Source organism: Panthera uncia, chromosome A2 (assembly GCF_023721935.1).
Source record: "Panthera uncia isolate 11264 chromosome A2, Puncia_PCG_1.0, whole genome shotgun sequence".
Taxonomy (NCBI): Eukaryota; Metazoa; Chordata; class Mammalia; order Carnivora; family Felidae; genus Panthera; species Panthera uncia.
In genome coordinates this window covers 97,261,395-97,289,008 of record NC_064816.1, presented here as the reverse complement: position 1 = coordinate 97,289,008, position 27,614 = coordinate 97,261,395, and the positions used below count along the sequence as shown (strand labels likewise).

The following is a 27,614-nucleotide window of genomic DNA, read 5'->3' as shown; positions in this document are numbered from 1 at the left end:
ATATTTACTTCTGTCCCCATCAGTTCAGTTGAATACTTTCCACAAGTTTCTGTTTGAATTGTAACTTTTAAAATCATATAACTTAAATTTTTTTGAAAACTGATACAATACTGATGCAAAAAGAATGAATTGTTATTTCCATAAAGACTAGGTGGAGTGTGTTAGAAAATTTGCGAAGATGTAAAGTAATGCAAAATTTGCTTTCTGGTTAGGTGTGAGCATCACAATGGTAAAATATTGGGAGGTCAAGGGGAATAGAGGAGGATTCTGCACTCAGATTCCTTCTGAAGTATCTTTCAGCTCGTTTCATTTTAAAGAAAATTGAAACCGGAAATCCTGGCGAGTGCATTATTGGTGTAATTCATACAGAAAAGATGGCCAAGGGGAATTCCAATCAGAGGACCACTTTCAAAGGAAAGATCTTGGCCTCAAATCAAAAGATCGGCAAATGATTGTATATGTGGTTTATGTTTAAATATGCAGTTAGGGAAGATGAAAAAGTTCTAGAGATGGAAAGTAGTGATAACTGTACAACAATGTGAATATATTAATGTCGCAGTCATAGGACTGTACACTTAAAAATGGCTACAATGATAAATTTTGTTATCTGTATTTTATCACAGCAACAAAAATAAAATATGCAAAGTAAGTATGTGTATTTTTTCAGATTCCTTGTTTTAACAAATATTTTTTGTTAACTTCTAAATGGTTGTGTTGGATACAAAGGCTTATTCTGTATTGTTTATTTTTACTCTAATTTACTAGAAGAAAGGGAAACCAATATGAAATTGAATGAATATTAGGTAAACAATCCCTTTTGTAATTTTAAATCAAGAGATTTTAATTCTGTGGCATAGCTCTAAATTTAGGGGGAAAAAACTAAAAAAGGAGTGCGTGGGTGGCTCAGTCAGTTAAACCTTGATTCTTGATCTCAGGGTTGGGAGTTCAAGCCTTGTGTTGGACTCCATGCTGGGCACGGAGCCTACTTAAAACAAATGCTATGAAAGACTTTAAGAGGTTAGAACAGTGCTTCTTAACCCAAGGCAGTGCCAATTGCTTACATTGCATTTGAAATGCATGAACTGTTTCTCAAGGTCATAATAGCTGAGGTGATCCTGGCATTCTGGAAGCTGGGCTCCAGAGATGCCAAACATCTTATAATGCAGAGGGAAGTCCTGATATCAAAGACATGTCCACCCCAAATGTCAATAGTTCCCTCAGTGACAAAGATTGAGGTAGAGTCAATATATTGAAAAAATTTATGTTTCAGGGCGCCTGGGTGGCTCAGTCGGTTAAGGGTCTGACTTTGGCTCAGGTCATGATCTCACTATTCATGAGATATGAAATTTATTGTCAAATTGGTTTCCATACAACACCCAGTGCTCATCCCAAAAGGTGCCCTCCTCAATACCTGTCACCCTCCCACCCCCCATCAACCCTCAGTTTGTTCTCAGTTTTTAAGAGTCTCTTATGCTTTGGCTCTCTCCCACTTTAACCTCTTTTTTTTTTTTTTCCTTCCCCTCCCCCATGGGTTTCTGTTACGTTTCTCAGGATCCACATAAGAGTGAAACCATATGGTATCTGTCTTTCTCTGTATGGCTTATTTCACTTAGCATAACACTCTCCAGTTCCACCCACGTTGCTACAAAGGGCCATATTTCATTGTTTCTCATTGCCACGTAGTACTCCATTGTGTATATAAACCACAATTTCTTTATCCATTCATCAGTTGGTGGACATTTAGGCTCTTTCCATAATTTGGCTATTGTTGAGAGTGCTGCTATAAACATTGGGGTACAAGTGCCCCTATGCATCAGCACTCCTGTATCCCTTGGGTAAATTCCTAGCAGTGCTATTGCTGGGTCATAGGGTAGGTCTATTTTTAATTTTTTGAGGAACCTCCACACTGTTTTCCAGAGCGGCTGCACCAATTTGCATTCCCAACAACAGTGCAAGAATGTTCCCATTTCTCCACATTCTCTCCAGCATCTATAGTCTCCTGATTTGTTCATTTTAGCCACTCTGACTGGTGTGAGGTGGTATCTGAGTGTAGTTTTGATTTGTATTTCCCTGATGAGGAGCGACATTGAGCATCTTTTCATGTGCCTGTTGGCCATCTGGATGTCTTCTTTAGAGAAGTGTCTATTTCTAATTTATTATTTATTTTCATCATTTAAAATAGATGATTTAGTACTCAATACCAGACCTTTTCATGTCATGGCTTCTTCATTTCTGCACGCTTTACTTTGATTCATTTACTTGGTTGCTTAGATTTTGTCACATGGTAGTTTTTAACTAACTTAATTTTTTAATTTTAGTTTTTAATTTTTTTTTTTTTTTTTTTTTAGAGAGAGATTGAGAGAGCGTGTGCGAGTCGGGGAGAAGGCTAGAGGGAGAAAGAGGATCTTAGGCAGGCTCTATGCTCAGCAAGGAGCCTGATGCGGAGCTCGATTCCACGGCCCTGGGATTGTGACTTGAGCCAAAATCAAGCGTCGTGGCTCAACCAGCCGAGCCACCCAGGGGTCCAGTTATCTTATTTTTTATTCCAAGAAAAGTTTGTGGATTTTGATTTCTTTACATCCTTTCATGGTTATGATCTATCTGTTGTATTTATCCTAGCAGGATAATTGAATTGGGCTTAAATTTTTCAAGTCATGCATTCTTTTCTTCAGAACTTTATAGACATTGCCGCACTATCCCTGGCTTTGAGTGTGATATGGGAAAGTCTAGGGTCAATCTTCCTCCTTTATAAGTGATTTACTTTTCGCTGGTATACCCATAGTATGATAACTTAAAAGGCATTATTCTTTTATTACCTTGCAAATATTATAGTTGAAACTCTCAAAAAATCAAATATAAAATATGTAAAATATACATAATTGAAATGAAAACTTTACTCACTCAACTCAAGAACTAAAAGGATCACCAGTACCATCGCCTCTATCATGGGTTCCTCCCTTGTTCTATTTCCCTGACTTTCCCCTGAGGGAATAACTCCCGTGTATGCTTATCCTTCCTTTGCCATATTCCAAATATTTTTATCACATATCTATATATCCACAAGTAATATATTATTTCATTTTGCTCATTTTCGAGTTATGTAAAAATGATATCATACTATCTATAATCTTTTGGAACTCTTTTTCATTCAAGTTAATGTTTTTAAAGATTCATCCCCATTGTTTTGCATTACTAAACAGTACTATTTTTTAAAATAGAATTACTGGTATACAATTTACATGCCATAAAATTCACTTTTTAAAGTAAATAGTTCAACAGCTTTCAGTATATTTACAAAGTTGTGTGACCATGACCATCTTCTAATTTGAGATTATTCATATCACCTCCCACCCCCAAAAGAAATTTTATACCTATCGACAGTTCCTTCCAATTCCCTTCTCCCTGATCCTTCATAGCCTGTCTCACCACCAGTGATCTACGATCTCACCTCTATTAAATATCAAGTGTCTCTGTATGTTTGGACCTATTTTCTGTTCCATTCGGTCACTCTCCATTTGTCTGCTTTTCTAATAATCTGCCAAGATTAAACTTTTAATTATTGTAGCTCTATAGAAAGCCTTTATACTTGGTACAAGTTGTTATACTCACTTTTTTTTGTTTTTGTTTTTAAAGTTTATGTATTTTGAGAGAGAGAGAAAGAGAGAGCACATGCATGATAGGGGCGGGGCAAGAGAGAGGGAGAGAGAGAATCCCAAGCAGGTTCATGCTGTCAGCTCAGAGCACAATGGGGGGCTTGATCTCAAAGCTGTGAGATCATGACCTGAGCTGAAATCAAGAGTCAGACACTTAACCAACTGAGTCACATAGGTACTCCTGTCACACTCAATTCTTTTTTTTTTTTTTTAATGTTTTTAAATTTATTTTTGAAGGAGAGAGAGAGAGAGAGAGACATGCTCCCCATGCTGGGGAGGAGCAGAGAGAGAGGGAGACACAGAATTCGAAGCAGGCTCCAGGCTCTATGCTGTCAGCATAGAGCCCAATGCGGGGCACAAACCCACGAACCACAAGATCATGACCTGAGCCGAAGTGGGACACTCAACCGACTGAGCCACCCAGGCACCCCTACACTCAATTCTTTAAGAGTCTTAGTTTCTCTTAGCCCTTTGCTTTTTCATGTGCATTTTATAATTAGCTTGCCCATTCCATGAAAAATCCTGCTGGAATCTTAAATCTATAGGTCAGTTTGATAGAATATACATCTTTACAATATTACAATTGCTGTCCATAAACATGGTACATCTTTTCATTTAAGACTCTAATGACTTTCTATCAAGTTTTATATTTTTTCTATACAAATCTTGTATGCCTTTTGTTAGGTGTATTCCCAGATACCTTATATTTTTATTGCAATTATAAATTGAACCTTTTTTATGTTACATTTTTTAAAAAATTTATTTATTTAAAAATTTTTTTTTTTAACGTTTATTTATTTTGGGGACAGAGAGAGACAGAGCATGAACGGGGGAGGGGCAGAGAGAGGGAGACACAGAATTGGAAGCAGGCTCCAGGCTCTGAGCCATCAGCCCAGAGCCTGACGCGGGGCTCGAAATCATGGACCGCGAGATCGTGACCCGAGCTGAAGTTGGACGCTTAACCGACTGAGCCACCCAGGCGCCCCAAAAAATTTATTGATTTTTGAGACAGAGAGAGTGCACATGAACAGAGGAGGGAGACAGAGAATACCAAGCAGGTTCCAAGCTGTCGGCACAGAGCCCAAATTGGGGCTCAGTCCCATGAACCATGGGATCATGACCTGAGCTGAAATCAAGAGTCAGACGCTTAACCGCCTGAGCCACCCAGGAGCTCCTTTTACATTTTTAAATGTTTATGACCATTGTTTAGAAAGGCAATTGAGTGGTCTTAAAGCCAGCCACTTTGTCAAAGTCTCTTATTATTACTAATAAGTTGTTTTTAGTTTCTGATTTCCAGTGGGATGCTTTTAACTTTTCATCATTAAGAATGATGTTTACTAAAGGTTTGATAGATACCTTAATTCACATAAAGAAAATTATCTTCTCCTCAAAGTTTGATAAGACTTTTTATGTTGAATCTATGGTCAACTTTATCCCATACTTTTTCTTCTTCTACTGAGATTATATATGGGTTCTCCCTTTTAATCTATTATATTGGGTCACAATTCTAGATTTTCTAATGTTAAACTTCTCTAGCATTCCTGGAATAAACCCAACAAGGTCATGATAAACTTTTTGTTTAACTCCACCAGATGTGATAATACTTTTCTTAGGTGAATGAGCTTGACTGAGATTGACCTATAATTTCTATTCTTGAATTGTACTTGCTATCTTTTGTGCCCAGGTTATATGAAATGATTTCGGGAGTATTTCTTATTTTTCTATTTGCTGCTAAGTCTGTAAAACATAGAAATCAACATTGATATTTAGTAATTTCACCTATAAAATTAAATGGGCCTAGTCTTTCCTTGGAGGAAGATTTTAGACTATTGATTTAGTTGCTTTAGTAGCTTTAGGACTATTCAGATTTTGTAATTCTTAAGTCAGTCTTAGTAAGTTATATTTTCTAAGAATTATCAAAATTTACCTAGGTTTTCAAATTTATTGGCACAAAATTGCCAATAAATTTGTGTTGTCTTTTTTTATCTCTGCTGTATCTATATTTACAAGCCCTTTTTAGTTGGTGTATTATTTGTACTCTCCTTTATCCTCAGTCTTGCCAATGGATTGTTTTTTAAGTCTTTCCAAAAAGCTGACTTTCATCTTTATCTTTCTGTTGTACTTTTTGATTTCATGGAATTCTCTTATTATTATTTCTTTCCTTTTATTTTCTTTGAGTTTATTCTCTTGTTCTTTTCTAAATACTTAAGGTGGGTGCTTACTTCATTTTTCAGACTTCTCCCTTTCCTAATTATAGGTGACAAATTTCTTTCAAAAATAATAGTTTTGACATGTTGTATTTTCATTATAATTTAGCTTTAAGTATTTGAAATTCATTATGATTTATTGATAAATGAATGATTAAGCAGTCTCTTTTCAAGTATGTGGGGACTTGGAAAATACCTTTTTGCTATTGACTTCTGTATTAATTGAATTGTCATCAGAGAATATGATCTTTCTAAAGTCAACTTGAGATTCAAAGTTCCTTTAGTGTGAGTCTGTTGATAAACTCTCAGTTTTAGTTTGTGTCTTGATTTCACTCTAAAACAGTTAATGCTTCATAAGTCTTTCCTCTCAGCAACAAATATATTATTCCATTGCCTCCTGTTTTCTGTTATTACTGTTGATCAGTCTGTTGTCCATGAAATGATCATCTTTTTGTGATGCAATTCCTCTCTAGTTGCTTTAAGAACTTTTGTCTTTGCTGCTCTAGAGTCACTACTTTGTGATATCTCGGCATTGATTTTCTTTTTATTCATCCTTTTTGGGAATATTGTGCTTTCTGAAATTGTAGATTAATAGCTTTCAGCATTTCTGGAAATTTCTTGCCTATTACTCCTAGATTAGCTTTATTCTCTTCTTCTGTGACTCTGATTTGACATATGTTAGATTGTCTCATTTTATCCTCAACACTTTATACTATTTTTATTTTCCAGTCCTTTTTCTTTCAGGATTATATTCTGGTTAATTTGTTCATTTCTATGTTTGAGTTCATTAATGCATTTTCAGCTGTGGCTAATCTGCTTTTTAATATGTTTCATTTTTTTCTTTCAACATTTACATATTTTATATTTAGGTGTTCCATTTAGTATTTTTCAGAACTGCCTGATCATTCTTTTTTTTTTTTTTAATTTTTTTTTTTTTAACGTTTATTTATTTTTGAGACAGAGAGAGACAGAGCATGAACAGGGGAGGGGCAGAGAGAGAGGGAGACACAGAATTGGAAACAGGCTCCGGGCTCTGAGCTGTCAGCACAGAGCCCGACGCGGGGCTCAAACTCACGGACTGTGAGATCATGACCTGAGCCGAAGTCGGACGCTCAACCGACCAAGCCACCCAGGAGCCCCATGACTGCCTGATCATTCTTAATGGTTTTCTGTTGCTTATAATTTTTTTTTAATTTTTAAAAATCTTTATTTTAAGAGAAAGGGAGAGAGAGTGTGTGTGTGGGCAAGAGCAAGTGAGCACAGGGGAGGAGCAGAGAGAGAGAGAGAGAGAGAGAGAATCCCAAGCAGGCTCTGCACTATTAGTGCAGAGCCTGATGTGAGGCTCAAACCCACAAACTGTGAGATCAAGACCTAAGCTGAACCCAAGAGTTGGATGCTTAAGCCACTGAGACACCCAGGTGCCCTGCCTGCTTATGCTTTTGATTGTACATTACTTTAAGTACTTCATAAGCAGCTAGTCTATACCTGAAATATATCTAATATAGGTGGCTTACCTTGTGAGGTTAGTGGTCTTTGATCGTGAACTAACAGTTGCCTGATCATAAATTGTGGGAATCTCATGGGATATACCATAGAATGTTTTCTGATGGAGATCTGGTTTGCTTTCTGCTAGGAGGTGGGAAGATGACCAACCTGGGCCCCATTAGCTCTCTTTGAGAGTCCTGGCTTAATGCAGAATCTCAGGTTCAGCTCCCCTCCCTTGCTGTCCACTCTAAGTTCAGTATCTAAATTGCAATTTATAGTATCCCTCAGGATAACACACTTCTCTCCTTGGATTCTCGCTAAGAACATTTGTCAGCTCACTGCTCCCAGCTCCAGTGTTGACTTAGCTCTTCCTTTTATTTAGGGGTTGGGGGAGAGGAAGATCGGACTTGGAGATTATTTTACCCACTTTCAGGGAGTCCAGCAACAAACCAAAATGTTTTATTTATGGTCTAATTGGTTTCCAGAAAATAGTGTCTTGTCTACCATTGCTGCTGGAAGTGGAAATCCTATTGTTAAGCTGTGAAGTTCAGTAAATAAAGCACATGTGCAGACCATTCTGTCTCAGTTTTCCCAGCACAAGGTGCCCTATTATGATTTAAAGGGGCAAGTATCTATAATAATTTTTTATTTTCAACTACAAATAAGGAAGTTAGGGCTCCAAAAGGCTAAATGGCTTACTCAATTTGTGATAAGGTGGGATGGAAGGGAGACACTAGAAATCATGTTTAATGTCTAATCCAGTAGACTTTTTAATAAATCCTTCCAATACTCTTTAGGTCCAATTTTATATTTTTAAAATTTTTTAATGTTTAATTTTGAGAGAGAGTCAGAGGATGAGCAGGGGACGGGAGGAGAGAAAGGGAGACACAGAATCTGAAGCAGGCTCCAGGCTCAGAGCCTGATGTGGGGCTCGAACTCAAGAATGGTGAGATCATGACCTGAGCCGAAGTCAGACGCTTAACCAACTAAGCCATCCAGCCACCCCACTCTTAGGTCCAATTTTAAAAGACATCTTAATGTTAAATTCTACATGTATTGTTTATGTTATAATATCTGTAATTTTATTTTTACGTCTATGCATAACCAAGTCTAGATACATACATCCATGTATAATCACATATATACATCAATAAATCCAAGCCTATATAGAAAGTACTATAAATACAATTTAATATATAGACAAATATGACTATAAGGAAGATACCTTGGGAGCTTTAAAGGGAACTACAGAATCTTTTTTTTTTTTTTTTAAGAGAGAGAGAGTGAGCAGGGGGGAGGGACAGAGAGAGAGAGAGAAGAGAGAGAAAATCCCAACCAGGCTCCAAGCTCAGCACAGAGCCTGATGCAGGCCTTGATCCCATGACCCCAAGATCAAGACTTGGACACTCAACCAACTGGGTCACCCGGGCACCCTGGGAACTACAGAATCTTAATCTTGTCTTTCTCTAATAAGCATGGTCTTTAAGATAAAATAATTGTACATTTAGTTTCACTTATACACAAGAGCAAATAACTTCTGGTAAAGATTATAATGACCTGGATTAGCTATGGTAATCCATATTGTACTATGCCTCAAGTAGCCTTCTAAATAATCTCTCCATTGAGCCCTCTCATAGGTTCAAATTATAAATTACATGAATACATCAAGAGAAAAAGTGGGATTCCTTGTGGGCAGTGCTGATAACAGTCCTCAGGAAATCTTTCAACATAAATAGTACCTACCATAGACAGAATTAATAATAATAGTCCAGGGAAAGCAAGGGGGAAAACCAGAGACAATCACTAAAGCAGGCATTTCAATTTAGGGGAGCCTATTACCAGAGTACCTGAGAGAAAAAGAAACACACCCTCTGATACACCAACATTCCAACAAAGTTAGAAATAGTTGCTAGAGGCAACCTTGGGATTTCTGCAGTCCTATCTGATAATTACTATTTTATTAGTTTTGTTTAGGAGTATTTTTAAAGATAAAACAATTGGGTTGGGCACCTGGGTGGCTCAGTTGGTTAAGTGTCTGACTTAGGCTCAGGGTCATAGTCTCTGGGTTTAGGAGTTGGAGCCCCACATCTGGCTGTCTGTTGTCAGCCCATTTCAGATACTCTTTCTCTCTCTCTGTCCCTTCCCCACTTGCACTCTCCCCCTCTCTCTCAAAAATAAATAAACATTAAAAAAAACCCAAAACAATTGGATTAATGTCCTAAAATTCATTTTAGATATTTTGAAGGTTGGGGATAGAGATGTTTAAGTTCTTTTGAGATAACTTGGTTATAGAAATCATTATCTATCCCTTTTTTATTTTTAAAATTCTTTTTAGTGTTTGTTTATTTTTGAAACAGAGATAGAGCACAAGCTGAAGAGGAACAGAGAGAGAGAGGGGGACACAATCTGAAGTAGGCTCCAGGCTTTAAGCTGTCAGCACAGAGCCCAACGTGGGGCTTGAACTCATAGACTGTGAGATCGTGACGTGAGCTGAAGTCACTCAACTTACTGGGCCACCCAGGCACCCCTATATCCCTTTTTTAAAGTTTTCATAGACTTTTCCCCTGGGGCATTTTAGTGTCTTTAATTTTTATTTTCATGTTAATATTATAAGGGAAACTAATGTACTTAGAAGATTTTCTTTTCTCCTTTCTCTCCCAGATTTTGACTGTCCACTCTCCCAACCTCCACCCCCAGAAAACCTCTGGCATGTAGCTCCCCTTATCAAAAGCAGGTATTATTTTAGTCAAATGGGACACTTGTTTGAATATAGTTATGAATGAGGAATATTTGTGTGTGGGGGGCGGGAACTGTGAACCTTTTAAAAATCTATATAGTTAAGATTGTTCACAGCATAGTCCACATCTGCTACTACTCTTGAAAAACACTAACAGGGGCGCCTGGGTGGCTCAGTCGGTTGAGCGTCTGACTTCGGCTCAGGTCATGATCTCGCGGTCCGTGGGTTCGAGCCCCTCGTCGGGCTCGGTGCTGACAGCTAAGAGCCTGGAGCCTGTTTCAGATTCTGGGTCTCCCTCTTTCTCTGACCCTCCCCTGCTCACGCTCTCTCTCTGTCTCAAAAATAAATAAATGTTAAAAAAAAATTAAAAAAAAAAAGAAAAACACTAACGGACGAAGGTATTTGTGAATTTTATGGGTGAGAGTTGAGGTGTGGAGCTTGGAGTGGCAGCACCTGTATCACCCTTTAAATGGTAGGAGACACTAGAGTCAGGCAACTTTGAGGGAAGGTCACATGGAAGAAGGTATTTCAACAAGCCAGCTCTGTAACCGGCTTTCCCAGAGTCCGTTTCTAATTTTTCAATAAATGATTATTCACCTAATGGATTGCTTAAGTCCTTTGTTTCTCTTTTTCAACTTCTACCTTTTATATAATAACATGAAACATTATAGAAGATGAACTTAAATTATTTACACTACCCACATTTCATGTCTGCTACAAAGCTTAACAGGGAAATCATTGCCTTGAAATTTCCAACAAGGCCGTCCCCTAAGGGCCTGTTCTCTGTATCTGGGTCTGAATGGGTACTCCATCATACTTGCTGTTCCTACAGGGCTGAAAGGGAGATGCCATCAATTCAGACACCCTTTGCGTCTGAGTTGCCTCGTATTACTATTAATATTTTTCAAAAACAATGACAGTTTCACTTGTTAAGGAAACCAACTAATTCTTAGAGACTGAACAATGGGAGAAGTTGGTGTGTAGTAACACAGTAGATCGTTTCTAATTGCTGGAAGAGATGTCCCTCTTAAGTCTCCTGACAGAGTTAGAAGTTAAGGCAGCTAGAGAAGCTTGTTACACGTAGAACCCAGTGGGAAGCAGCAACAGTTGGCATTTTCTCAGGAGAGCCAGTTCACTCATTATTTTAATGTTTGTGCTATTGAACACCTTTGAAGTGAAAATTAATTTCCCTTTTGGATTACTTAGGATATTATTTTTAATGCTGAAGTTTTCCACATCGTCCTCGCCCACAAATTTTTTCCAGAATGATCAAGAGAAAAAAAAACAAACAAAACAAAAACCCTTCAAATGATTATTTCTAACAGCACATAAAAACAGATTTTGAGAGATTTTGTTATTTCCCATGATTTCCTTGTAGAAAGATCATTCTTAATGATCTTTCCTTAAAGGAAAAAAAAAAGTGTTTAGTGTTACATATTGAAATGAAAGCTAAGTGTTGTATTGTGAGAAGGGGGTGAAGGTTTCCTCAACACATCCCTAGGATGAATGCAAATCCACCTACTTCTGTCTAAAAAATTCCACACAATTCAAACCTCAAGCATGCTAATCAAGATTAAGCTTCAGCGTATTAAGATCATTCCAAACCTGCCTGAAGTCCTGTTTATTTTGCATCTCTCACCCCAAATCTGGTCTGTTAGTGAGTGGCAAGGACAAAAGCCTTTCTTGATCTATCCAGCTGCTCCCACTCCTGCCAGAGCATCTCTGGGCTATGCTTAGAGACAGAGGCAAGCCACAGAAGCATGAAATCCACCACAGCCCCTGTCCCCTCTTCTCACCGCTCCCCTGCCCATCAAGTCCTCCAGTTCTGAGTAGCTGGAGGAGCTTCTGATGCCTGTCCAAGTCCCCTTCTGCCAGCTCTGCACATGTCCAAGCTGCCACTCAATGTCACTTCCTCAGCACTAAACTTTTAGATGACTTTCCAAGCAGGCAACATTTTGGGGGCATTTTGCTGTCCTTTCTTTAGAAGGGGCTTCCAGGATAGGTTCTTAATGTCCTTCCAAGGAGCTATGTTTAAGATAAGTTTAGTAAGTTATTAAATAACTTTGGTAGATAAAATGCACTTTAAACATGATGGTAAAGGATGGAAAACAATCTCCTATTTCTACTTTAATACTATGTAATGTTGTATATAAGTGAGTTTTTTTTTCTTTAAAGGGGTTCTGAGGAAAGAGATCCATCTTAAAAATATGGCAGACTGAAGCCAGAGTAGATAACAGGCAAGTTGTGGAGATTTGAGACGGGCCAGGTGCCAGTAAAATTTCTTTTTGATTAGATTTAGTGATATCACCTTTTTTTTTTTTTTTTTTTTTTTTTTTTTTTTTTTTAGAGAGAGAGCCCAAGTGGGGTAAGTGCAGACAGAGGGTGGGGACAGAGGATTCAATGCGGGCTCTGTACTGACAACAGTGAGCCCAATGTGGGGCTCAAACTCACCAACTGTGAGATCACGACTTGAGCCAAAGTCAGACGCTCAACTGACTGAGTCACCCAGGTGCCCTGATATCACTTTTTTTTTTTTTTTAACTTTCTGTGTGTTTTAGGTTACAGGAGAAAGTAGCAGTTTAGGAAAGCAAATAGACCTTTATTCTTGGAATGGCAATTAAAATTCTTCTCCCTTTTAAATTGAGAACCAGCAGGTGAAGATCATTGTTTCTAGGGAGAGGTGTAAGGCTTTCTACAAATCTCCTCAATGAGCATCACATGGAGAAGCCTTGGAAGGTTTAAGTTGGGATCTACTTAAGTCCGGGGAAACATGGAGTTTACATCACAGTGACTGAATAGCTAAATGTTAGCGAGGTATTTAACTGTACCTAGATGCATGTACAGTTGACTTTTGAACAACTGCAGGGCTTAAGAGTGCCCAACCCCACACAGCTGAAAATCCATGTATAACTTCTGACTCCCCCAAAATGGAACTAATAGCCTACTGTTGACTAGAAGCCTTATTGATAACATAAATATTCAATTAACACATATGTTACATGTATTATATACTGTTATCCTTACAAGAAAGTAAGGTAAAGAAAATTTTATTAGGAAAATCATGAGGAAGAGAGAATATATATACAGTGCTGTACTGTAGTTATAAAAAATTTCCATGCATTAGGTGGATCTGCGCAGTTCAAACTTGGGTTGTTCAAGGGTCAACTGTATTTGTTTAGCCTTAGTTCTCTATGTGGCTTTTTTTTTTTTTTTCAAATGTGTGTTTAAAATGTAGAGTGTAGATTTTATTATGTAATTTTTAATTAAGTAGAATGTTCCTTTTATATTTGTACTTATGTGATACAATAAAGTTCTATTTTATAGGAGAAAATAATTACTCTTTGGCTTGGTTGATACCATGCCTACTGGAAGCTGTAACCAGAATGATACCACAGTGCCCAGGCACTGGCATCCACCAGTCAGAACTCAAACAGTATGGTGTATCAAATGATGTAAGATATGGGAATAAAACACATACTTTAAGGAATATTTATTATTATATTCATTTAAGAGACCTTTTCTGAGCATCTTCGTTCATTCTACTGGATCTCAAAGTCTAGTAGCAGAGATATGAGAATTCCTTACCATATCCAAGAAATCAAAAGGGATGGATAAATCTAGACAAACAGTATCGTCCCTGGATCTAAAGAAACCTACCTCAAATCCTTTGGAATTTCAGTTTGGGCCTGTATATTTTTCTTCTTCAATATAAATCATCTCCAAACCCACCCTGCCTTAGAATAAAGGGGATAAGTAGGAAGAAAAAAAAAAATGAACCAGAAATTCCAAAGTAAGAGAAACACTGGACCATAATCATGTCAAAGCCAGGAAACCGAAAATTAATGTTTTCCTATAAAGGATGGAGGATGTCTAGGTGGGCTATGAAATGAGCACTGGAGGATGCAGAAAGGGCCATGAGGAAGATTTACTGGTGTTGGGAGAACTTTCGCCCTAGGATTTCATGACTTGTGTGCTTTAAAACGTTATAGGTAGACAATTCCGTCCCTGCAGTTAAAAAAAAAAAAAAAAAAAAAAAAAAAAGAGTTCCTATATGATAATATTATGAGGAGACGGGAGAAGAGGGGAATTAGGTTGATTTGAAGGAAAATGATGTTTCAGAAGAGACGAATGTATATATTTATTTTTTGTTTTATGAGATAATGGCTAAAAGGTAATAAAATCTCCAAATCAGATAGTTGGGACTAGGAACAATTTCAAGTAAATTGCCATTTCTAAGTGAGAAAGAATTGTTTATGGACTCTGGTGCAGTGTCTTCTGTGACACTGTACCAGAGTCCAATGTTTAGGTGTGAATATTTTGTAAGATTATCCTGTGACTCTTCATGTATTGGAATTAATAGAAGTTCCCTAGGTCAAAATTTAGAATATGTGCCTTTCTAGCAAATAAAATCATTGTTAGTACCTGTTATAGTGAGTTTAAACTAGTGCTCTCGGTATAAAAGTGACTGTTAGAATATTTCGTGAGCCGTTTGCTTTACAGCCAGATTAAGTCATAAATATAAAATAAAGCTCTGGGTTATTTTTTTTTTGTAGCTCCTTAATGTTAATATCTCACATATATTTTAACTGCTTGGAAAAGGTGTCAAAAATAAGATTCAGAAATAATTACACATCCCTTCTCCAAAACCCCATCTACAGCTTTAGTATTCAAGGAAGAAATTTCAGCTAAATAATAAAGTTATTTTCAGAGATAAGAGATTTAAAAAGTAGAAACAACATTTACTTTCAAAAGTCATCTAGTTTCTACCTCTATCTGATCCATTATAAAAAGCAAGTATTCTCTGAACACTTTATTATCCCAGATCAATAGACAATCGAATTGTGTACCCAGGAGCATAGCTAGTTCATACAAACCACCCACTTCAGTTCAGATACCCTAGCAACAATGAGCACCCACTTTCCCAAGGTCACCAGTCAGCATTAAATTGCTATTGTGCATTTTTAAATGTATATATTTTGAAGAATAACAAAACAACAAATGAGCCATTGTTATTTCTCAAGTGTTTACTAAGCAAAGGGTTTGAAATAAATAAGAAAGATCTTATGGAATTGGGTCAAATGTAAACTCTGTGTGGGTAGGTGTGCTTTATTCTGCCTTGTGTGGCATAGATATAAATGAATGAAGTGATTTGGTCTTCACCATCTCTTAAGAAGACAGAGGCAGGTACCATCCTCCTAATTTGTGAAAAGAGGGTGTTGATAAATGGATGGTTAAGTGATGTGCTCTAAGTGTTGGGCAGCGTCAGCTCTAGGAAGGAATATTAGAGAGAGAGAGCTCAGTATTGCCTTTTCTCCTAGATGAACTTCAGGCATCTTGTCTTTGTGCTAGACCAGAACGATGGTTTGGTTCAGAACATGTACAGTCAGGCCCGGCTTACTGTCCTGAGCCAAACACTGATTGAAGAGGTGCCTTTTATATCACTTTGATTTGAGCCAGTCCTTTCTCATACTGCTATCCTTTTCTTCTCCCAGAAGAAAAAAAAAAAAAAAAGATTTACTAAGTGTTATTTACAGATGCTACTGGAGTAGTTACCATATACTGGCCACTTACTATGCTCTAGGCTCTCTGCCAAGCAGTTGATATGTAGTACCTCCTCTAATTCTCATCTCAGTGCTTACATAAAGTAGACATTATGCCCATTTCACAGATAAAAAATGAAGACTCAATGAGATTATAATTTATCCAAAATCGAGGAATCAGACCTAAATCTATTGAATTTTATGGCTTTTAAGCTTATTTGTCTCACTATATTTACCTATTATCCTATGATGTGAATAATCAGCTGATGATCCAAAGAGATTTTAATACCATGAGTGTATTTCTAGACACGTTTATTCCTTTTAAAAATATATATATTTATTTTTGAGAGAGAGAGAGAGAGAGAGAGAGAGTATGTGTGAACAGGGGAGGGGGAGAGAGAGTGGGGGACAGAGGATCCGAAGTGGGCTCGTGCTGACAGCAGAGATCCTGATGTGGGGCTCGAACTCACCAACCATGAGATCATGACCTCATGAACCAAAGTTGGAAGCTTAACTGACTGAGCCACCCAGGCACCCCTAGACACTTTTATTCTTTAAAGAAAACACTAGAGGGGTGCCTGAGTGGCTCAGTTGGTTAAATATCCGACTTTTAGTTTCTGCTCAGGTGATGACTCACAGTAGGTGAGTTTGAGCCCCGTATTGACCTCCAAGCTGATAGCATGGAGCCTTCTTGGGATTCTCTCTCTCTCTCTCTGCTCTCTCTCTACCCACACACTTGCACTTTCTCTGTCTTGAAATAAATAAACTTAAAAAAAAAAACAGAGAGCTGCCTATTTGAATAATAAAGACATGAAGAGAGGAGGGAATTCACTTGTTGGAAATATCCCAGTGAAACTAATGTGATGGTAAAAAGAGACAAATATAAAAGTTTATTACATTCATGAATAGAGAGACATGAAAGTGAATTAATTGGGATGCCTAGTGACTGGAACAATAGCTAAAGGGATACATCTAATGAAAACACCCAGGGGGATTCCTAATATTCACTCAACATTCACATTCTAGACATACACATCATCTCATTTTAGGTAATAGTATTTCTCACCTTTTCTGAAACATAGTCTGCTCAACCTAGTTCCTCAGGCTACAGCAGTGTATCGTAACGTGTATTTCCATTATGCTCCATCAAAGAGAAAAAAAAATTAAATACAGAGAAATTAAATACTGAGATAAGATCTATTGTTGGGGGGGCAGAATTTTAGGGGGCCACAAACCATTTAATTATCAAAGACATTTTTGCTTTCCTAAGAACCATTTTGCCCTATTGAGAATGTCTGGGATAGTGATTCGATGCCTGCTTCTCCCTGATACACCTGCTATTACTTCCAAACTGTAGAAGGTTGTGGCTAAATAACAAGTGCTCAGGAAAAGCATGTGGACAGGCAGCAGAGCAATTCATTGATGTCTCATTAACTCAGTCTTTTGCAAGTTAGTTCAGATGATCCATTGGTCCTGTGAACTACAAGGCCGTTCGCTCAACTGTACAGGCTGGTCAAAAGAATGGCCAAGAGGTAAGGTTCTAAAGTCAGATGTCCTGGGTGCAAACCTCATCTCCACCACCTATCAGCAATGAGACTTTGGCCAGTCATCTAACCCAGAAGTTCTCAACTGGTGGCAGTTTTGTGCTCCCTCCCCCCAAATACTTGACACTGTCTAGAGACATTTCTGATTATCATAACTGGGGGTGGGGGATGGGAAGACTACTGGCATCTAGTTGGGAGAAGCCACCAGTGCTGCTAAATAGCCTATAGTGCACAGGAAAGCCCCCCACAACAAAGAATTATCCAGTCGAAAATGTCAGCTGCCAGGTTGAGAAACTGATTTAACCTTTCCATTCATTTTTGTCATTGTACCAGACAGCGTTCATTCCTTAACAGATATTTCCAACCCATCTCCTTTCTGCCTCCCTGGTAGAGCCTGGAAAAGGTAAACACTACTGTGTCTTGTTGCTAGAGATAGCCTAAAGCACAGTAAGATATAGGTGGAAATTTATTGGGGGCATGAGAAAAGCCTTTCTTTTTCACTGATATAAGAAAAAGATTAGACTTTTTCACCCCTTTCTTCTTCTTTCTACCTTGAACATGAAAGCAATATGTAGAGTTCCAGAAACCATGTTGTTATCATTAGGGAAAGCCAAGAGATTCAAAGAAAGGATGGCCTGCATGTTGCCGAGACCACAAATCAATGCCATGTGAGCTTCCTGTACTTCTTTTTATATTAGAATATATAACTCCTATTTGTTTAAACATTCTTGATATACTCAAATTTCAAATTGGATTTTATAATAATAGGGTATTTCCACAATTTTGTATTATGGAAAAATATTTATAAATAACGTAAAATTTGCCATTTTAACAATCTTGTAAGTATGCAATTCAGTGGCATCAATTACATTCACAATGCTGTGCAACTATTACTATTATTTCCAAAAGTTTTTATTACCCCAAATGGAAATACTACACTCATTAAGCAATAACTGACATCCTTTTCCTCCAGCCCTCCAATGTCCGTGGTAACTTCTAAGGTACTTGCTGCCTCTACGAATTTGCCTATTGTAGATATTTCATACAAGCAGAATAATAATAATATTTATCCTTTTGTGTCTGGCTAATTTCACTTAGTATAATGTTTTCAAGGTTCATCTACACTGCAGCATGTCTCAGAACTTGACTCCTTTTTAGGGCCAAATAATATTCCATTGTATGTATATGTTGTTTATCCATTCATCTGTTGATGGGCATTTGAGTTGTTTCTACCTCTTGGCAATAGTAGAGTTTTAAAAGGTAAAATAAGATGAATGAGTGAGGTACTCAGAAAAGTGCTTAGTATTTAAGACAAATTCAGCAAATGTAAGTTAAAATTATTACTGCTAACATTAAATATCACCTCACCACATTCACCCTGTCAACTGTCTTTTGTTGCAAGGAGGAGTGTAGTAGCAGCATGTGGATGCCCTGGCATAAAACTATGATCAGGACCTATTTACAATTCATAGCAAACAGTACTCTCATTGGTCTGTGATTATCTGCAAGTATGATGGGAATTTTCACTTATCCATCCATAGCCATCCTTCCATAATTCAGATTATGTTAAGCACCTCAAGTGGGAGAAATAATATATTTCAAACCTAGGCTGAAGTAACACATGATTAAATTGTTGCAAATAACAAAGAAAAAAAGGAGGTGCTTAATAAAGGTTTCTGATGATTATGAAATAGTTCTGCAATCAATCATAAGCTTCAAAAATTTCTCTAGGACTAGGCTGTGTTACCAGTGAACCAGATACATGCCTTATGAAATCCCCATCCTGATAAGTACTTTTAAAACCGATTCATAAATATCATTGAGTTTCATCCTTTGCACCTCAGGTTTTATTCACAAAGGTACAAAACAAAGGCTCCATCTAGTAACTGTCATGGCAGTACCAGGAAAAGTGCCATTTTCTAAGTAGGAAAAACAAACTCCTCCTTCCAAGTAACAGGGATAAGTATAGAGGTAAAAGGTCTTCCACAGCAGAGGAGTACAGCAGGTCAACTTTTTAGCTGGTGGGAGATATATTTTGGAGAAGATCTGGTGTGGGGAAGGTGTGTATACTGAAGAACACATTAAAACAGGGAGTAGGAAAGAGGAAAGGGTAATAAATCGCTGGTGACTGTGGTGACAGCATATCTTACTCTGATGTTGAAGATCTTTGAGACAAGTGTGGATGGTCATTCATTTAAGATCAACAACGGGAATCAGGTTTGGAAGTCAGGTATTTACGGAGCACCTGCTGTGTGGAATGTGTTTTATGATAAATAATTATCAGCTTACCCTGATATATCTTACAATTTTGGCAAGTCAAGGTTCACCAATCTACCCACAGTCTCTTCAGAAAACAAGTGGAGGAACCCATGAGAAAATCACAATGCCATTGGGGTTCTGGGGTTCTGAGATGGTATATGAACGCCACACTTGGGAAATATTCATGAGGGAGCTAGAAATTTAGCTGTACTGAGAAGTGGATAGAATGTGTGTAGACAGAACAGAAAAGTGAAAGAAAGAGAAATAGCATCAGTAGAGGAGTGTCATGGCACTAGAAAGGAGGCAGAAGGCTGAGCAGGCACTAGAGAGGTTGGCCTGACTGGATACTCATGGGGAGATAAGGTTTAATAGCAAGAGTGGTGCCAGGAATGACACAACCACTAAGTAGCTCATTATTTCCAGGCTGGTCACAGGAGAATATGGCTCCATTTCTAGGTGCTGTAGGTTCTCATTCTGTTCCACCTCTCCCCACCCATTCTTTTAATTTCTTGTGTTTCAGAGCACATGCTCTAGGCAAGGTGAATTTGTATTAAGTTTTCAAAAAAAATAAAAATAAAATAAAAAATTTTCTTGGGTTCCTCTGAATAACCACCACAGGCCCTCCCAGTCACCTCTTAACAAGATTTTCATTTAAATTGGTTCACTCACCTGGCATTTTATGATAGTCAAGCCTGTCTTTGGTGGTCAACTGATACTGTTAGTGCTACCTGCTATTTTATACTCTGGAATCAGAGGTGGTAAGGACAGAGCCCTTGTCTTTTGTATTTTGTACTTTGTCAAGCACTGGATACATTTCTGGCATTTTGTACTTAACAAGCATAACAAAGCACACCCAGGCCTAAGGATATCGCATCTGCTGTCCTCAGGCACAATAAAAGCAACAAGCCCAGTGGTCTCCGACCTGCAGGGTAGTGATAGATTGCACTGGGAATTGAGGCTTTTATCACAATCAACATGAAAAAAAGAAATAATGCCTCAAGTGTATCTCCAGGAACACTAGAAAAGCCTGAATGGAAATAGCCCATACCCAGGAGACAACTGCTTTGCTTACCGAGGGCTTCATTCCTATAGGCCCTTTCTGATAGATGTATAGTGCCAAATGTAGAAACTCAGGGTCATGTAAAATTATAGGGTGGTGAACCTAAAATGAGTAGAGATAGTTTCAGCAGATAGTTTTCGGTTGGGGTGGGGGAAGAAACTATTGGCCCTTGATACTCATTTAACAAAGTGAGAATAGGAAGGTAGTAAAGATTACGAACCTCCTTTTTGAGTTTAGTTCTGGAGACTATTTTTGTGTGTCATCCTTGCGCAGGGCAAGGCTCGTCTTCTCCATATCATTCCAATTTTAGTATATGTGCCGCCAAAGGGAACACTCTGGAGACTAGTTTTGCTAAGAAGCTTGTCTCAGTAAGTATTTTATTCTTGATGAGTTGTTATTTAGGCAACAGAAATGCAGAATTTTGTTAAGCAGTATAACCTGGATTTATTTTTCTTTCTATAGACTAATTGAACATTTTAATAGACTGACTATTGCTTTCCCCATTTTTTGAAAATGAGGTATATCTGCATCTTTGTATCTATGGGGAAGTTTAGTGACCAACTAAATTAGAAATTCAACTAATGTACAATATCATACCTTATTACAGAACTTAAAAAGTTTAATTCATGTAGTAAATGGTCTACCCAATGAATGGGCCAGTTAAAGAATATTTTAGAACCTGCTTTGGCTACATGAAAAATCAACATGATAGTCTTCCTTCTCCAGATAATTGTTTGTTTTTCCTCAAAAGTAAAATGAGCTATTCCTCAAGAATGGACCACTATCAAAAGGGTTAATATTTCCAAATCCTTCAGTAAGGTTAGGTTACATGAAAAAGTGTCACAGCCCATTAAAATAGCAGGTATTCAGTTTTATGTTATATGTTTAATTCTACACAAATCCATGATTTAAAAAGAGCCATGTAATTTAATTAGCATTAATCAATGTTGATTTAATAGAAGGCAGAAGAAAGTTCCCTCTGTGTGTACATTAAAGAAAACAAAAAAATAAAGCCCAAGTTACAAGAGAGTCATAGTCACTTATACCCCCAAATTTAAAGACTTAACACTGTCTGAAAGGTTATGATAAACATAAAACAGTTTCGTTGTATTGTTACTGATGCAGCTAACCGAACAAAAGGTACATTTCTACCTTCCAAAAATTTAAGAAGCTAAATTATTTAGGGCACAGATTTGGGAACATTAAGGAAATACAGCATATTCTGATATGGACATCTAGAAGGTTACCTAAAGGTTTCCAACAGAGCCTCCAAGGCAGATTCTAATATAGATGGAATAAGAATCTCATACATTCCCTCAAACCAGTGGTGATTCAGTCATTTGCCCATGGTGTCCGGCATCATGTTAAGCCTGAAAGTACAGGTTAGCATCAATTCAGAGTCACGAAGTAGACAAACTGTTACAGCACTGTGGGTTTCAAACGTTGACAGAGGAGAAAACAGGATAGTAAAGGCATGTGGAAGGACATCCAGTACAGCTTAGGAGGAATAAGGAAAGGTTTCCCAGAGGAGGTGATACTTGAAGTAAACTTTGTAAAATAATTTAGCCATAGACTGGTTCACTGGAGATTGTTGGAATGGACACAATTCCTGCAGTACCCATAGTACTTTTTTGAATGTCTCTTTCATTACAGTGTGTGTTTTGTAAGGACAGGTTCATTTTTAAGCCTATTTTCTGAGGTCCGTTGTGCTTTTTCCTGGTGATTTATGCAAGTTGACTACTAATGACGAATGAGAACAATATGAACGCATTGCTGCTGCATAAGTGTGGTGTGGTTTTGCACTTAAAAGAGGTATTCAGATGCTCTCGTTGTAAATGTTCATGAAAAGCCTCTTCTGGAGTAGTCAAACTTCTGTTAGTGAGTCTCACCAGTGGTTTTACATCTGCAGAGCATTGAGGGCTGGGGTTACTTGTAAGAGGATTGAAATTACTTCGTATCATTATCTTAAATTTTATATTCACTATATTCCCTAAAGTATATCTTAATTATTTATGACCAGGAAAACAAACAGCAAAACGAAAAAGAAGGGAATGTCAGGACATTCCAAGCACAAAGAACAGAATGTCAGGATGGTGAAGGAGGTATGGCATGTTCTCACCAGGGAAGAGCACGCAGGATGTGAGTAGGAATATCATGAGATGAGTCTAAAGAGGGAATTGGGGGCCCTTATTTGCTTTAAGTTGCCTCATTTCTATAGAGGATACCAGAGAGCTACTGAGGGTTTTAATCTATCTTTAATCAATTATGTTAATTAAGTTAATTTCGAGAGAGTGTAGGAGGGAAGGGCAGAGAGAGAGAGAGAGGGAGAGAATCCCAAGCAGGGTCCATGCTGTCAGCACAGAGCCCAATGTGGGGCCTGAACTCACGAACTGTGAGATCACGACATAAGTTGAAATCAAGGGTCAGATATTTAAGCGACGGAGCCACCTAGGTGCCCTTAAATCTACTTTTTGGTAAGTTTTTTCTGGCTTATATAATGTACAGGATGCAGGAAGATCAGTTAAGGCAAATGATGAAGACATAGACTGAAATGGGAGTGGTAGGTATGGAGCAGAGACACATTGAAGAGTCAGGGCTTTACGATATATAATTCACCCAAGTTTATCATCATTTGAGTGTGGAGCAGAGTAAGAAGGAAGAATGGATAGACTCCTGGATTTACTGCTTGGGTAGTCCGGGGCCTCACATGATATATCAGGACTTGGAAACACAAAGGGAGGGGTGGCTGTCAGGACTCCAGCAAAAGAGGTGCAGCTTTCTGCTTACGTTTGTTATCAGTTGGTAAGAGGGATCTTGACTGAACCAGGTCAGGGTGTGTGTCTGTCCCTTTGGGGTCCAGGAGTGGTAACAAGTATGCTATTTCCCATAACCGTGTGGAGTGAAGAAGGAATTCCCCACAGCAAACAGGAGCAAGGGGGGAGAGGTGCGAAAGAGTGGAGAGCAAATGGTCTGTGATAGAAGTTGAGAGTAAGAGTCGAGAGATGAATGATTACAAACTGTGTATATAGAGAGAACTTGAGAGAGTTCTGGGTTAGAGATCAGTTTGGGTGTCAGCAGTAGCAGATAGTCATCCATATGACTGTGCAGGATACCAGAGCCAGAAGACAGCCAACATTTTAGGGGTGGAATGAGGAAAAGAAGTCCCCAACAGTGTAAGGTGGAGTGGAAAAGATGGAAGAAAAACCAGAAAAGCAAGTGTCACAGCAATCAAGGGTGAAGACAATTCAGGACAGAAGAACTAACCAACAGTAATAACTGCCTGAAAGAAATAGACATAAGGCAGTGGGCAGGTTGGAGAGAACTCTGTAAGAAGCAATTCAGTGGAGTTTCTAACTAGGGCTCGGAAACCAGGTTAGAGAGGGTTAGTGAGTAAACAGAAAGTAAGGAAGTGGAGATACAAATATAGACCGCTCAAGAAACTTGACTCCAAATAGATGGAAAAAGAGTTTATAGCTGGAGTTAGAGGGAAAAGATCTAAGCATGCTCTTATGATGAGGGAAGAGAATTGGTTGAGTTTTAATGGAAAGGTGTGCTACTGCTCCTAGAAAAATGTCTTTAAACCAAGGTCATTTGAAATACTCAAATGTGCTTGGGAAGGCATATGAAAGATGAAGATATTTTTCAAGGGCAGGTCATATAGGATTGATAAATTCTGGGGCAGAAATACATGCAAACACAATCAAGAACACATAAGAGAAACTTGGCAGCTAGAGAAAACCTCAAATGAGTTAATCCACAGCACCAAAATATACTGTATTGTCTAGAATCAGTTCTTACTCATCATGAGAACATACATAGTCATTATGGGCAGAGGAAAACACAACCTGAAAAACATAGAGAATACCCAAAACAGACAAAGGAACAATTTGTAGAGGCTTGGTAAACTAAGCATTATTTTCAGCTGCATAAACACAGCATGATAATTTGGGGAACTTACTGGGGCCTGAAAAACTACAAAAGTTTTGAAATTCGGTTCCTTTGCTTGGGAAGTCTCATTTATAGATAATTTAATGATTTATTTCATTGGTTTACTCATCCATTCAACAAAGCCTGATCAAGAATTTCTGTGCTAAGCATTAAGTCCGACAGAACATCAGTAAGACAGCATAGATTCTTATGGGAAATGGGGTGGTGGCTGTACCGTGGAAAAGTATATTCTGCTTACCTATTGTTTTTGTAATAGAAAATACAAAGTAGAACCTGTCAAAAATGCTACTAGCTGGTAAAATACATAGCAAACAGGGTGGGAAAAATTGTAAGCATTTCTCCTTAGAAAGTGATTCGGTAAGAAGATGAAATCTGAAGATTCCTTCTTCCTCCATTAAATTCAATTACAGACTCTGAAGTAGGTGAAACGAGGAGGAAGCATATATTTTATTATGGAGGTATAGACATGCCTATATTTTTAAATGATGTTGACTGTTGGCTCTTTATACTTCTCACCAATGTCATCCCCTTCTCTTAATCATCTTCATTTCTACTGCTGCCCATTTCGTTAGGGTCAGGAACCTCAGATACTTACCTGAGGTAGAAATTTCTAGATTTGCCCCACACATAGGAGCTAAGTCTCCTATAAGGGGAAGAAGAGAGCTTGGTGTTACTGTTTTAAGCTGTGTTCACTGATGGTTGCAGCTGGTGTAGTGTGAAATAGAAAACTAGATATAGTCTGTTCCAGGCTCAAAAACACATATTGATGAACACAAATTCTTGTGAACACCCAAAACAGGGATGAAGGGGGAGACTGTAGGGAGAGGATAAGTATTTAGGTTTTATCTTAGACCAACTGCCTGTTTGCTTTTTGGCATCATTTATTTCTCTTTGGTCCTGAGAAGTCCTATTCAAATGACTAAGCTGGCAATACCACACACAGCATTTTAGTGAACAGCGTGCCCCATAGGTGTAAGAACTTGGGCTTTGTCGTGTCCTTGTTCTTGAAGAAAAGCTGCTTTTTTGTTAGCCTTCCAAATGTTCCTTGCCATTATGCAGAAATACATTAATTTTGAAACAAAATAAATCATGTACCTTTTGAAAAACAAAATTAAAACTGTACACATAAGCACACATATATACAATGAAACTGACATTGCCCTATTCTTTCTTCCCCACGTGTCTCAGAGTTCTAGCCAACACCTGTGGCCACACAAGGGGCAGACTTGGCAGCTGCAGAACCCAGATGTCAGACACTGGATTGGACGTCCCTGGCAGCAGTCCTAAGTGGGAGGCTGTCTCCTTAACTGACCTCTGAAACAGTCTATTGTCTGACTCTCTCTTGGGGCTGGGTAGTAACTGAAAAGCTGTCTGGGGGGCTGGTTCAGAGTTAGAGTACTGATGGGTTGTTCTGGATGCAATTATCCTTTGCCTTACCTTTGATTGTAAGGAATTTATTTCCTTGGTATGGGTTAAATCTGGTACTGGGCAAATTCTTGACAAAGAACTGTATTTAGATTTCTTCCAAGGAAAAAATAAGATGCTTTTTGCTTTGATTTTTTTTTTTCCCCAACTGAAATTGGATGAGATCAACTTTATGTTTTAGCACACAGTTCTGGGTGATCAGAAGTAAAAATAAGACTTTCTTGGGCACCTCCCCTTCAAACGATGACTGAGTTTCCTTCTATTGCTTCTTAAAACTACTTGTTAAAGGTTGAAAATGAAATATTTATTTCTTTAGAAACTTATGGAGCTGCAAATTTGTTTTTGCAATTACTAAAAAAAAAAAAGTCATCTATTGTAGAGAAGAGCTCTTTGTATCATGAGTTATCTTGGTTCTTTAGAGAGGAAAACGATTACACTGTACTCCTGCCTCTACACCACTTGCTCAAGAATGACATTATGTGTAAGATGCAATCATTATGGGAATGAGCTAGGAAAGGCCAACTCTTGAGGAGGGCTCCACTTACAATGCAACACTGGTAACGCTCCGGGAGTCTATTGTGCATACAGTTACAGTCATGGCAAAAGTTAGGAAGAAATAGATCTGCTGGAAGATGAATTCTGAGGAAATTACAGAATATATTTTGTCCAACAACAAATGGTATTTGTGTGCACCGTGTGAAATGTTCCAAAATTTCTTTTATTAACTTCTATAAAAGTGTAACTAGATCATCAGATAAACCCCAACTGAAGGACATTCTACAAAATGTCTACAGAATTCCACAAAAATGTCATGGTCATCAAAAACAAGAAAAGTCTGAGAAACTGTCACAGCCAACAGTAGCCTAAGGAGACGTGACGACTAAATGTAATGTGTTAAATGAAATGCTAGAATGAATGAAAGAACGTGATGGGGAAACTGTGAAATCAGAATAGAGTGTGGACTTGAGTTAAAAGTAAGTACCAAATTGGTTCTTTAGTTGTAGCACATGCACTGTCGTAATGTAAGATGTTAACATTGGGAGACACTAAGTGGAAGGCACGTAAGAACACTTCGCTATTTTTGTAACTTTTCTATAAATCTAAAGGGTACCCTAAAATAAAAACTTTATTTAATGATGTTTAACATACTGCTATTTTGACTGTGACAGAGCTCCCACACATCAATCAGTACCTCTCTTTCTCTTTTTCACGCACACCTATCCACCAAATCATATGGCATAGTCATTTTCCTGGCACATAATACTTTATCTTTCAGGCCAATGTAATATCAGTGGAATAAGACTTATTTTGAGAGTTTCAGATTTTTCAGTAATATTTAGGTCACGCCCTTAGTAGTAGGACACAAATGCTCTAAAGATAATATCCACAAATCCATATTTCTCAGTGGCTTTAAAAGATGCAACATCCTTCAGCCACCTATCCAATATACTTACATTTCATGTGAATGTTATTAAGGACATAATTAATAAGACAATGTATCATCTCTGAAATTAACATTTTTTGCTAGGTAACCGAAGGCAATGTTCATTTATTGATCATTTGTTACCATGATAGGTAAGGGAGTAAGGTGTGATATATCACTGTTTTAGAACATGGATGAGATTATTTCTTTGGTATTCCATATTTGTCCGTTAGAATTATAAGATTTCAGGACTATGGGAATATTTCTAATTTATCATTTTACTTTGAGAAAGGGAAAAAAGGTGTTGGTGTCAATGAATGTTTACTTAAACCC

The 27,614-nt window shown here is 37.9% G+C and overlaps 1 long non-coding RNA gene and 1 other non-coding gene across 2 annotated transcripts; both read right to left on the bottom strand.

The window, feature by feature from the left end:
- Positions 1-3,220: 3,220 nt before the first annotated feature.
- On the bottom strand, positions 3,221-19,969 carry LOC125929942 (uncharacterized). Its single transcript, XR_007460005.1, has 2 exons — positions 8,305-19,969; positions 3,221-6,953 (listed from the first exon to the last, which is right to left on the bottom strand). It is a non-coding gene; the product is annotated as an uncharacterized LOC125929942 (long non-coding RNA).
- Positions 19,970-20,712: 743 nt separating this feature from the next.
- LOC125931130 (U6 spliceosomal RNA) lies at positions 20,713-20,817 on the bottom strand. The gene has a single exon (XR_007460386.1). It is a non-coding gene; the product is annotated as a U6 spliceosomal RNA (small nuclear RNA).
- Between the last annotated feature and the right edge of the window lie 6,797 nt (positions 20,818-27,614).